We start from the raw sequence: 13261 nt of genomic DNA, 5'->3' as shown, positions 1-13261 counted from the left end.
CCATTCTTTGGCACTTTTTTAAAATGCACTACCTAATGGAGAAACCAAGGAATCCATCTAAAGGATTAAAGCAGTACAGACAGCATCGGAAAGCAATCTTTAATATATCTTGAACCAGCTTGGGTTTTTGTTTGAGTGGTTGGTTTTTATGGCGTTGTTTTCATAGAGCAACCATACGTATCACAAGGATGGAAGGAAGTGTGAATTTTAGAGCCATTAAATAATTCAGTTTTCCCATTGTATCTCCTACAGTGGCTTCTGCTAAATGCTGCACTGTAAAAATGTGCAGTGCTCAGTAATCAGCTGATTGTATTTATTCATTTTACCTTCCTGTGATATATTGATTACACATTAGCTGGGATAGAAAACCTCTGGGTTCCTGGTAAAGATCCATAATGCACTTTTTAAAGGAGTACACACAGAGATAGAAAGTGCACCCATATCTTTGCTTTGTTCTTTGCAACATACATACCTGTAATTAACTTGTTTAATTGGAAGAGACAGGGAAATTACCTGTAATTTAAGTATATCATCAAATATAGAATATAATTTCACTCTTAAATGACACCCTATTAGATTTCATAACCAGGGAGCATACTCATAGTTTAATCGCCCTAGATTCATCAATTTGCCTCCCCAGTGGGTGGCACAAGCCTGACCGTGCTGAGATAGTACGGTGACCCCAAAAGCTCCATTCTTTTGTGCTTCCTACCTTTGGTTCAGAAATGGAACTGATGGTTAGACACAGTAGAAGGCACAGAGTGGGGATCTATTAGCATTACATACTTAGGAGAAAATTACATACCTGTTATTCTTAAAGGGTAAGAATAAATAAAGTCTAACTCCTGGAGACTGAAAAGCTGGAGCCTGGTTGCACTGATCTTCTACACTGCTAGATACTGGTCTCCAAATGAATGTGCCCTTAATCATCATGGACTTTTGAATGCTAGGAACATCAAGGTTTGGAATATGACCACTTCAGCTGCCCATAAAAAGGGCTGGATAATTTTATGAGAATATGGAAGTTTGTACTGATATTTTATACACAACCATACATGTGCACTTGTAGTTAGTGAAGACAATGCCAATCATATCTCATACTACAGGTCGTAAGATGATCACCTGTATGGGATCAGAAAGAACTTTCTCCACTATGTACAACATTGTAGAGTTGACCAGATGCATTATATTGAGGCCAGGCCGTGAACTCAATTTTTTTGGAGCAGCATATACAAGACTTGCTACACAATGGTGTGATCCAATATAGCATTTCCTGATTTCCTTTTCTTTTTTGTTGTATTTGTTCTTTTATCAAGCTGGCTACTGGTGAGGGACAGCAGCATTGCAATTCTGCTTTAGGGCTGCTATGAGTGAAAGTGACTAAGCTCCGCATGGGTAAAATGCTTCCTTACAGAACACCTACCCTGAAGAGAGCAGGTGCACGAAACAGAATATCAACAACAACTCTCCAGCAATTTTTAGTTGGGGAGGAAAGATCAATCCCATCGAGCCTGCAGCAGGTGATGTGCTGATTTCCACAACCCTGGGATAGGTACTATAGTGTTTTTACAACAGGGATGAACCCAAAAATGAGTTTGCTCCCCTTCACCGAATGGCAGATCCTGAGGAATGTCTCCAGATTTTGTACTGCACTCAGGAGGGCTCATTCTGACATGGCAGGAAGTGGACATTTAAGTCCTCATTACAGCTATTAGTGGAAGTGAAGGACTATTACAGGACACCACACCAGTAGTTACTAACATACTGTAAGGGTGGAGCAGGAATCCCTAAAACCCCTCTAGCTACCTACAGCTGTAACTAGTGTCAATTCATTGATCAAACATTTATAGGATTTAGGACTGTTATTTCCCCGCTCACCACAACTGGGGGTTTAAACACACAGGCCTTTTTGCCTTCCTTCAAGTGTTTCCCTATACTGCAACCTAATGCTGAAAACACACCCTACATGCGATTGTGATCATTGACATCCTGGCCAGCCTTTCGGAGATGTGATGTCTGTTTTACCCTACTAACAATGAGAGCTGAACAATCGTCTGAGCATCCTCTCACTCTGTCACCGTCCTGTGGGGGAAATGACTCAGTGAGCAATCTTTTCATTCAGACACTTGGAAAATTGCCTTTATCTTGTTTAAAGTACCGAAAGCTACTGAAAATTGGATCACTCAGGAATAATCATCAGTCCCTAAGTGCATTCTCCTAGCAATGTGCAGCATTCTCTCCATACTCCTCAGGCACCTAATTAATAGTCAATAAGATCTCTGTATTTCATGGTTGACACAAAGCTTCCAGGGCAAAGGAGAGTCACATTTATTTATATTGTGAGCACATATCACAAAAATTCAAAGAAGCTAAAACCAGCAGTTAGCAGAAATCAATCTAGCCCCTATCCTTTAAGTGTCTCTTTGCTGGCAGCCCAAATTGAATAAAATCCAGAGCACACAAATTCAACTGCATCCTAAAAATCACCAAATACTCATTTGGGTGGGACACATGGAATGAATGCCAGAACCAAGGGACCTTCACCAAGAATACCTGTCACTCACCCTCTTAAGTAGTTCACTCCTGAAGACAGCCAGCAAGAGCATTCTCCAGGACGCAACTGCATCTACGAGTTGAAGAGGGAACAAGGGGCTCTGAAATTGTTGGTTCCCAAGTCACGGTAGATTATAACTACTTCCTCCACCAATAATGATGCTGTGCCATCTTTGAATGACCAGACATTCCCTTCGCTCTGCACTCTCTTTCATGCCACCATTAAGCATGGAACAGTCTTCCCCAAACAGGACTGGAAAAATCTCTGTGCTTCCCTCCTTCAAATCCCTTCTAGAGACCCAGTGATCCCCCTATGGGGAACTGACCAACTGATAGGGTTCATAGGTATAATTGCCAGGGGAGCGGGGGTGGGGGACATGATAAAATGTATTGTGATAACTCACCATGCAGTTTTCCTATGTAGCTTCTTTCTTCAAAAAAAGGAAACTTACAAGACATGTACCTATCACAATGCTAACTATTTTTATGTACGTTGTATCGTGATCCTTTTGTTTGTTTTTCTCCTTAGGTCTTTTTAGACTTCAGGCTCTTTGGGGCAGAAGCTGCCCTGTGGCATGTTCATAGAACACCTAATATAATGCATAGTGGGATTTGGGGTGAGGTCTGGAAAGAAACCATGGGTGGAGTGTAGATCACATGTGAAAAAAGCTTGAGAGCCACTGCACTAGAGTATGGTAGCTACAGGGAAAGTAGCTATGGCGGTATCTACTCCCACCAATACCACGTATGCAAGCTAATTGAACTGAATGAAGATTTAGACATTTGAGTCTATTGAAAGTTGTGGCACAGTGCAAGGCACGTTAGAGACCTGCCAGCATACATTCATATTCAGATATACAGCGGTGTTTACAAACACTTTCACCTGGCACACCGATTAAAGCCAAATTGTCATCCAAAAACTCAAAGGGGCATTCCTCCAGGAGAGCTTTGTTGGGGGGAAAAAAGGTTTCAAGATTTTTTTTTTTGTCTATAATGGTAATTACTTATCACTCTCCTTGTTCTCAAGCAGCTGAACTATTTGTTATACAAACTTTAAAAAAAAATCCTTGTAGGCAAATGCCAAATCTAGGAAACTTCTCCCTGATAAGTGAACATTTCGGAAAACCGAGAGAAACTCAAAAAGGGATTAAGAATAATGGAAACACTCATGCAACCTTAACTATGAGAGTCATTAACACGCCCCTTATTTCTGTTATTTAATATCAAAGATTGTATACAAATGAGAGGAGTGTTCTGAAACTAGGATCTGTAATTGCAAGATGGACTTATTTTCCAGAGGGAGAGAGGACAAATCTTGCAGACAGCCTCTTCAGGTCCTGATGCTCTGCAGAATTCAGTCTTCAGGGATAATCTTCTAGGGCTCCATCGGCAGCCAGAAGATCTTGTATACTAATAAAGACTCCTTTCAATGCAGCACAGTCTCCATCATAAATAGGCTTGGCAGAATCCAATGTTTATGTTTTTATCATTTTGACGGGTAATATCAATGTTTATTTTTAAGCTATTTTATTTTTATCTATTTAAATGGCCAGTTGTAGAAAATCATGCGAGGGATCAGACAATAATTATGTAATGACAGTAGCCTTTGAGATTCAAAAAGTTAAAGCTTGATAACCATTAAAATACAAATTGTCAGCATCGCATATCAAAATATACAAAGTAAATATCCTTCAGTGAAACTCTACTAAGTTCTCAAGCAGCATTTTTCTTACTTTGTCTCCCTGAAATTTTTGATTATCATAGATGGAAATATTTTTTTGTTGGGGGTGGTGTGTATTTGGTGAAATTGACATTTACTGACAAAAATCTAATCTTTCCAAGCCTAATAATAAAGACAAGTTGTGGGAGGACGGGAGAGAACACTGGAATCCTTCTCGGCACAATCTGTTGCCAACCTGTGTTTTAAGATGGCTGGCCCAAGCTCTATGACATATTGGTAATCCCTTATTGAACGGAAGGGATAGTTTCATAGTTAAATCATCAGGTCAAGTGGAATAATGCCACAGTAATTAGTAGCCAGAAGTGCCAATATACAAGCACTGAAAAAGCAATTCAATATGCTCTGTTTCAGCTAATTGCATGAGTTCTAAGTGTCAGTGGATGAAACAAACAGCAATAGGCAGCTGTGTTGCATTTCTGTGCAAAAGAAATGTATTTTACAGTTATTTTATTTAGCATGTGCATCATCATCTAGCCAAGCAATGGCATCTTCAGTGGCGTGATGCAGTTCTTCTAGGCCACCGGTGAACATAGTCAGCAGCTGCACAAAGGGAGGTCACAAAGGCCTCAGAGATACCGGTTGGCTGCACAGAGACCGTATCCGGTCCGGAACCTGTTCAACAGGGACCATTGGCGACGGGGCAGGTCAAAACTAGGCGGGCAGATTGTGGGGTCGGCGACGAGGGACTGGTTGGGGATTATAATGGATTCCATTCCTCTCGCCAGAGGGTTTCCACCCTAACATCCTCGCGTGGTGGATGAGACCATAATGGGTGACAGCAAACGTGCAGCTGGTGGTTTTAAAAGGTCATTGTGCAGCGGCAGGCTTGAGTTGGCACGTACTTTCTCCAGTAACTCGCCAGTGACAACCTCTCATCTGATATGAGGAGGAGCAATATTGGTCAGACCTGGGAGCCATGGGAGTAGAGTCGGATGCAGGGTGCCAGAGATGATGTGCATGGCAGCATGTAACTGCGTATGCACCAGTTTGCTGTGTGACGATTGGCTCCATGTTTTACAGTGCACAGTTTGAAATCAAATTGTCTGGAATAAAACCTTTCATTATGGGCTTATTTGACCTTTCCTGTAAATATTTTAAAAGTACGGTAGGTGGTTTAATTTGATTATACAGAGGAGATTTAAACACCTTTCTTGTAACTTCAATGCTTTCTGTTTCTTAAAATTCATATTTAATGAGTAATGCCATTTTCAGGTTACTATAGCAGCAAGTTCCATTGCCTAGGTGACAGAGCACTTATGTCAACTCTATCCCATCCCCGACAGTATGCACATTATTTAATTTAAATTTCATAATTGATTGTCTTCAGAAGCAGATGTGTAGTTACAGATCATGGACAATCTCAATCAAAAGTGAACTTTCCTGATATCACGCAGTTTAATATGTTTAGAAAGGATATTTTTAGTACAGTACCTATTAAAAGTCTGGACATTTTGGATATCTTTAGCCAATTTGGTACTAATCACAGCAGCAATTAGTAGAAAATTCAAATAGCAATGAGGCAAAGATCCCAATGACTAAAGAGAATGCTTTAAAGGGTGGAGATGTGTCTCAAGATATCTTATCTGGTTGTGGCACCTTCGGCTTCTTGTTATGCATCCCAAATCTGTTCCAAACACTGCAGACCTTCCTTTGGGAAAAGGCTTGGTTAGAGACTGAAGTCCCATGATCTCTCTCCAAACGGTACAATTTACAAAAGCTGCAGACTTTTCAGCATGCAGCTCCCATGGTCAACATGATAAACTTTTAAGTTACTATAGTGTGTCCCTGTGATATGGATTGTTGTACGGCGTGAACTAGTCCTAACCAAACCTTTGACTTTTACTAGCAGTATTTTCAGGGTTCTCAGTGACACATACTGTGCAGTTTATTATATAAGCTGTACCACTACTTTCACGTTTGTGTATCAGAATAAAGATGCCCATGCTGACCTATAAATCCTTTTACAATCTTGATCCAGGCAGCTCACCCTCTGATTTGGTTGTTTTTAATGCTCACCTACAAGAGCCAGTCAAGATCTGGTGCAGCTTGTTTAACATTTGCCAAAGGGAGAATCTTTTTGGTAATCTTCTCCTCCAACAATCTCACAGGAGTTGCCACTTACATGCTTTTAAAGTGCCCTGTAAATTAAAATTTAAAAATGTATTTGTACTCTTTCCTTTATTAAACGTGTTTACGGAAAGTTTTGGTTTTCTGAAGTTTTATTAAAATTAGAAATTCAGGCCTATTCTGCTTTCCCTGGAAGATTCTGTGGATGATCAAAGAACCTATAGTCTGATAACTGACAGGCCATCTAAATGAAACCTAAGTGATTTTAATAATGGTTTTAGCCAGACTCAGTATTTTAGTCAGACTAATATTTTTTGGACAGACTGTTTACAAATTTTTGTAATTTTTGCTAATGCCTATATAACTCAAATGTCTGAAAAGCACTTGGGAGAAAAGGTGTCTTTGTAAAAAAATATAACATCCCACCTCTTAGATTAAAGGCTTATGTCTGAGATTCCCAACGAAGTCCTTCACCAAAAGCAAGGAAAACAGTAATGACTTTCCTGATATTTTCCATTGATTTGGGGTTGGGAGGCTTTTTGTTGTTTTTAAGGGCAGAAAAAAACATTTTGGTTAATGAAAAATATTCCAGCTGCTCTTTTATGCCATAAAGAAGCTAAAAAGAGCACAAATCCATTCCTCCTCATTAAAATAAAAAGCAATGGCTCATTTATTTTCCATTTTGCTTTAAACACCTAGCCAGCATTGCAGTTTTCACTCTTATTCTACCTCTTCTGTGCCGCACCTGATGAGGAGACATAGGAGCTGAAATTTCTCTGTTAAATGTTTCCTTTACCCTTTCAATACAGCCCTCTTATTCAGACTCAGGAGAGCACTCTGACCTTTAAACACCACTTCTTCCTCTTGCCATGCATGCATACTTGAAGTCCTGGTCTCTCCTTGATTATTCTCTTCTAAATGGTAAGGGATTTTTGACTTATATTATCTAGGCAGAAATGCAAAAATGCCTAGGTTCTCTTTGAGCAAATTCTCTACTCTTTGACTGTACACCCAGGTTACAGACTGGTCAAGATCCGGAGCCAGTGTAAATTGTCTTAGCTTCATTGACATCAATGGCTGTCTCTCCCATTTGCAAACGAAAGTGGTGTTTATTGCCAAGTCTTTGTTCTGAGATTTCCCACAAAGAGAAATAAATATATATATGACAGGTTTCAGAGTAGCAGCCGTGTTAGTCTGTATCTGTAAAAAGAAAAGGAGTACTTGTGGCACATTGGAGACTAACAAATTTATTAGAGCATAAGCTTTCGTGAGCTACAGCTCACTTCATCGGATGCATACAGTGGCTGTATACTGTAGCTCACGAAAGCTTATGCTCTAATAAATTTGTTAGTCTCTAAGGTGCCACAAGTCCTCCTTTTCTTTTTACAAATATATATATATATATTTCCCTTTGTGGGAAATATACACACACACAGCATAGCTTTGTCTATATATAGATCAATATATGGCAAATGGTCATTTTGAATTTTTCCAGTGGATTGAACCAAAGAGAACAGGATGAGTGTGTCTCTGTAATTAATAGGCCAAGGAACCCTCTGCATTTTGCGTGAAAGAATGTCTGTAATCAGTAACTGTAACATTCCTCTTAAGCCAGAAGATTTCATACCCAAGATCAGCATGTTCTTCTAGGGAACAGACTGACTTTAATTAATTTAACTGAATTTTAAACCACAAGTGTAATTAAAATGTGTAACTTTGTTAGGTGAAACATTCAGAACTTGTGAGGCTAAGCAATGCTGCACTCAGTGCAAAGATAAACAAGATAACTCTTTGCACTTGGATCGCCCCCTGGATTAAAATTATTTTAATTCTCTGCTAGTTTTATTAAATATTTAGAAGTCAATCGAAACCTTGATTTACAGTTCATCTTAACCAGAAATTCAAGAACCTGTAAAAGCTGTAGCAATACAAATCTAGACATTTTGTTTTATTGGTATCATGTCTGGGGCCTTAACCCTTAGGTGCTACTGAAATATGATAGGAATATTCAACAGCAACAAAAATACTACCAGCCAAGTTCTCAGCAAGTATTCCCGGAGGAACACTGCTGGACAAAACAGGCTCCCTCTATCCTATATCTAAGCTCTGTGGAAGCTTTAAAATTGAATTTGCAACAGAGGGCAGCATTTCAGAAACAAAATTGCATTAATTCCATTTGGTTTGTCTTCGATATGGCCCCTGCCTAACGACTCAATCTGCAAGGTACTGAGTGCTTTCAACGCCTGAACTATGGGAGTTGAGACTACTCAGCCCTTCACAGGATTGCACCCTAATCAAGTACATGTTGTTTCAACTTTCATTCTTATCATCCTCCACAGTAAGATTGGACAGCAGCTCATCTACTGAAAACTAAATGAATTGGAAGTATACCTTTAAGACAGAGTAAGCCAAGAAGAATCTATTTGTAGTCTGAAAGGTCAAGGTCCAGTCATGATAAAGTCCAATAGACAGGGATAGAACCTTCATATTTCATGGAATGACAAACAAGAGGAGGAATTTTATTCAGCTGCTATTTTGGTGCTGAAGAGTTGTAGCACAAAAAACTCCACAGAACATAACATAATTCCTCAAATACAGCATCAAAGGTGACCCATAAAGGAAGAGAAACAAAAACTTGGACTTGTGCCATTTTTGCTTCTTTGTGATTTATACAGCGGGCACAAAAGGTTTTTCTTTCCAAAAAGTCTCTTTCCCCCCATCATCTTGTCTTTCATCTTCGAAATGCAAACAATGTCTACAACGGAAAACTCTAGCTAAGGCAAGAGTGTCAAACACACAGCAAAAGCTGAGATTGAGAATGTGTGCCACCACTCTGTATAGATCAAGGCTGCTGCGTGTCGTTGTAGCAAATTGTATATTGTACTCGCAGGGCTGTCAATTTAAAATATTAGTACATTGGGACATTTTAATCCACAAAACACTGGGGAGCGGGTTATTGAAGACAAATGTGGCAAAAATGTAACATCTTTAGAGTAATGTGCTCTAATAAAAGAAATGATGCCCTCCAGAAATTCATATTCATCCTTTGGCAAAGGCTTGCAACCCTCTGGGTTTGGGATAAAGCTACAAATAAATAAAAATCTCCTTTCCATTGCCTCTTACAATGGCATTACACTAATTTACACTGGCTGATAGTCTGATCCATAGTCAGACATTCATTGTGGTCTGGCTTGTGAATAATACTTCCAGGCCTGCCTAGTGGAAATGGTCCGTCTCTCTCTCTCTCTCTCTCTCTCTCTCTCAAGGAAATAAAGAATTATTTTCTTATCCATTAGTAGCTCCTAGACTATTGGAGGAAACAAATTGGCCAGAGTGGGAGGACTGTTTACAGACAATCCAAAGTTAACATCATGGAAAAAATATCAAATAGGTATGAAGCAAAATAAAGTAGAAATAGCAATAAGGTTTTCATGTGTATATTTATCTGCTGAAAACACTGCACCTGTAAAGTTTCTTTGAATACTAATAGGTATGACAGGTTTTTTAATGCGCTAATGTGGGTTAAGTCAGACTTGTCTGAGTTTTCAGTGGAAGATCTAGAAGCATGGAGCTCTAGGTTGCATAGGGAATTGCATCCTGTAATTATTGTTAGCCTGAAATATACCTGTAACTGGAGACTGTGCACTGAGTTATATGTTTCCCTAAATGAAAATGACAAGTTTATGTTTGTAGGGCCAGATCCTCAGCTGCAAAACTGCTGTAAAAGTCAATGAAACAACACTGATATACCCCATCTTCCACAGCAGCTGAGGGGATTGGGTCACAAGGGCCCAGCATGGGGCCCTGGGAAGAGCATTGTGTTAAAAACAGCTGTTGTACATGAAAGACTGATGTTTACATCATGGGCCTCTCTGCTCTTTCTGCACCTGCCAGCACTCTGAAATGGTGTCAGGACTGGCTGGTTCCCCTTTGCAGAGAGTGGAGAGGGAAGGAAGAGAGAGAAAGGAAACTCCTTGTCCCTGAGAGAGGGCTTGTTTCCTCATTCCAAATGCTGGAGCAGGCCACAGGATAGTCTGGCCTGAGAGGGTATGTCTACACTGCAATTAGACACCCATGACTGGCCTATGCCAGCTGACTCGGGCTCACAGAGTGCAGGCAAGGGGCTGTTTAATTGCGGCGTAGACAGCTAAATTTCTGAATTGTTTTTACTTTTTCACTGCAAAAAAATAGCTATGTTAAAGGACTGTTAAAGTTGCACAAGCAAAACACTCAAAAGTTAGGAAATGCCAGAATCAAGGTTCCCTGTGCAACTTTAGCACCCACCCACACATCTATGCATGATGATGACAGATTTCACCCAGCATAACATAGGAAGCCTGTGGCAGAGCCAGGAATAGAACTGTGCTTCCCTGGGAGCCCAGGCAGTGCCTTAACATACGAGAACATCCTTTCTCTTCATGTATTGCTCTCCCTCACTGGCTGCCTGCGCTAGCCAGTCTGCGGAATGATGCAATGGAGGAAAAGCTAGGGGGACAGAAGGGAGGAACAGACTAAAAGAATAGTGGCTCAATGGAAGACTAATTGGGATGAGGAAAGAAGGGTGGACACTTATCTGTTGCCTTTTTATCCCCATTCTTTTCCCCCTTGATATCCTTTTCCTCCACGGAGATTGACAGGTCACAGGCCAGTTTCAATTTGATCAGACCGGTGGGAAAACTTAACACAGACTACACCCCCAAACATACTGCCATGGCTCTTGCCTCCAAGTGTTTTCCTCAGATTGTTAGGTGAGTCTCCCTGAGTAAATTTTTCTTTCTTAGTTTAATGAGATATTCAGTCTCAATTAATAATTACTTTTAGGCACTTTGGGCAAAACTTAGCTAGGAAGATACAAACAAGAAATTCACAGACATAACTAAAGGACATACTTTTTGAGTATTTAAATTAATATAACCTAGTTGTCACTGTGACAGGATGGAAATACACATATAAGAGAGCTCTTGTTACTTTACAATGAAAGCTGATGTCGAGGTGGATGCTTTCAATTCTTTTTAACAATTTGCAATGACTTCCCTACCCTAGTCTAGATAGAAAAAAAAAGGTGTTTTTTAAAATCAAGTTAATTAGCAGGACATGAAACATTGCTTTGCATCTAATCCATCTTAATACACTTTAAAATGAAATTAAGCAAAATCACAAAACAGATGAGAAGTGGGGCAGTCCTCAGAGCTTCAGTTATTATTCGTGGCTGCTTGTTGGGTCTCCCACCCCACCCCCCAACACTGTTGGGTAAAGCCCAATCCTTACTCACCCAAGCCACACTCACAAATTGTTTGACCTGGTAGTGGTCAAGTGGGTGCAGATGAGGCCTCTCAGCTCGACTGCTGTTGACAGTTCTGATGTGTTTCTGCCAAATCTGTTCTGGCCTGCCAATTACTGTTGCGGACTGCTCTGTCCACTGATGTTAGCTGTATCTGATCTGTTACTATCTGACTAGGTCTTCCCTGGCCCACAGTGGAAGCTTATACAGGGTAAACTCAAATTCTTCACCCTCTATAACACTGATAGAGAGATATGCACAGCTGTGTGCCCACCCTGCCCCCCGGTATTAATACATACTCTGGGTTAATTAATAAGTAAAAAGTGATTTTATTAAACACAGAAGTTAGGATTTAAGTGGTTCCAAGTAGTAACAGAACAAAGCGAATTACCAAGCAAAATAAAATGAAACACACAAGTTTAAGTCTAGTACAGTAAGAAAACTGAATACAGATAAAATCTCACCTTCAGATGTTTCAATAAGCTTCCTTTTAGAGACTAGTCTCCTTCTAGTCTGGGTCCAGCAATCACTCACACCCCATGTAATTATTGTCCTTTGTTCCAGTTTCTTTCAGGTATACATGGGGGTGAAGAGGCTCTCTCTTGAGCCAGCTGATGACAAAATGGAAGGGTCTCCCAGGGGTTTAAATAGACTTTCTCTTGTGGGTGGAGAACCCCTCCTCTCTCCTATGCAAAGTCCAGCTCCAAGATGGAGGTTTGGAGTCACATGGGCAAGTCACATGTTCATGCATGACTCAGTTTTTATAGGCAGCAGCCATTGTCCACATGCTACCTTGAATGTCCTCATGTAGACTTCTTATGTGGATTGGAGCTTTCCAATATCCATTGTGCATTAATTGCTTCTTGATTGGGCACTTAACTTGCAAATTCCATTCTAAAGAAGCTGATCAAATGCCTTACTAAGGTTATTTAAAAGCAAGCAACTATACAGCCAATATTCATAACTTTGAATACAACAATGACACATGCATACAAATAGGATGAATATATTCAGTAGATCATAACCTTTACATAGATGTGTTACATGGCATATGTAGCATGTCACATATACATTCATAAGCATATTTCCATAAAGCCTTATGGGGTGCACCGTCACAACCCCATTCTCCCCAACCTAAATGTGAGCCCTGTACTCCCCCTGCCTCAACACTTCCCACCTTATTGAGTCATACCCCCCACCTGCAGAAAACACTGAAGTGGAGGCTGTTGGGTTGGCTTCAAGGGGCTCTTGACCCTCTTCTGCTTCTTCCCAGGCACAGGAAGAGTGGAAAGGAGCGAAACTGCTCCCTCTCCACTTATGAGAAGAGCACCCCTGAGCAGCTAGGCTCATTAGCTCCCTCTGAGCCCCACCCTCTAATTGACAGAAGGGGGTCAGAGAGCTGGAGGAGCATGACCTGGGGCAGGGAACTCCATCCATCCCTTCGGGGGATGCCTGGGCCTGGGGCCAGGATAGCCCTGTGCAGAGGTGTGAGGGCGGAGCTGACCCTGGCCACCACATCTCTTCCTGCACGGAACCAGGCCATCCCCTGCTGTCCCAGCATAGCCACCCACCCCACCTCTTCCTTCAGGACTAGGCCATCCCATGCTAGCCCAGCCCGC

The sequence above is a fragment of the Lepidochelys olivacea genome, assembly GCF_965140295.1.
Source record: "Lepidochelys olivacea isolate rLepOli2 genome assembly, chromosome: 9".
Lineage (NCBI taxonomy): Eukaryota > Metazoa > Chordata > Testudines > Cheloniidae > Lepidochelys > Lepidochelys olivacea.
This window is presented reverse-complemented; position numbering follows the sequence as displayed.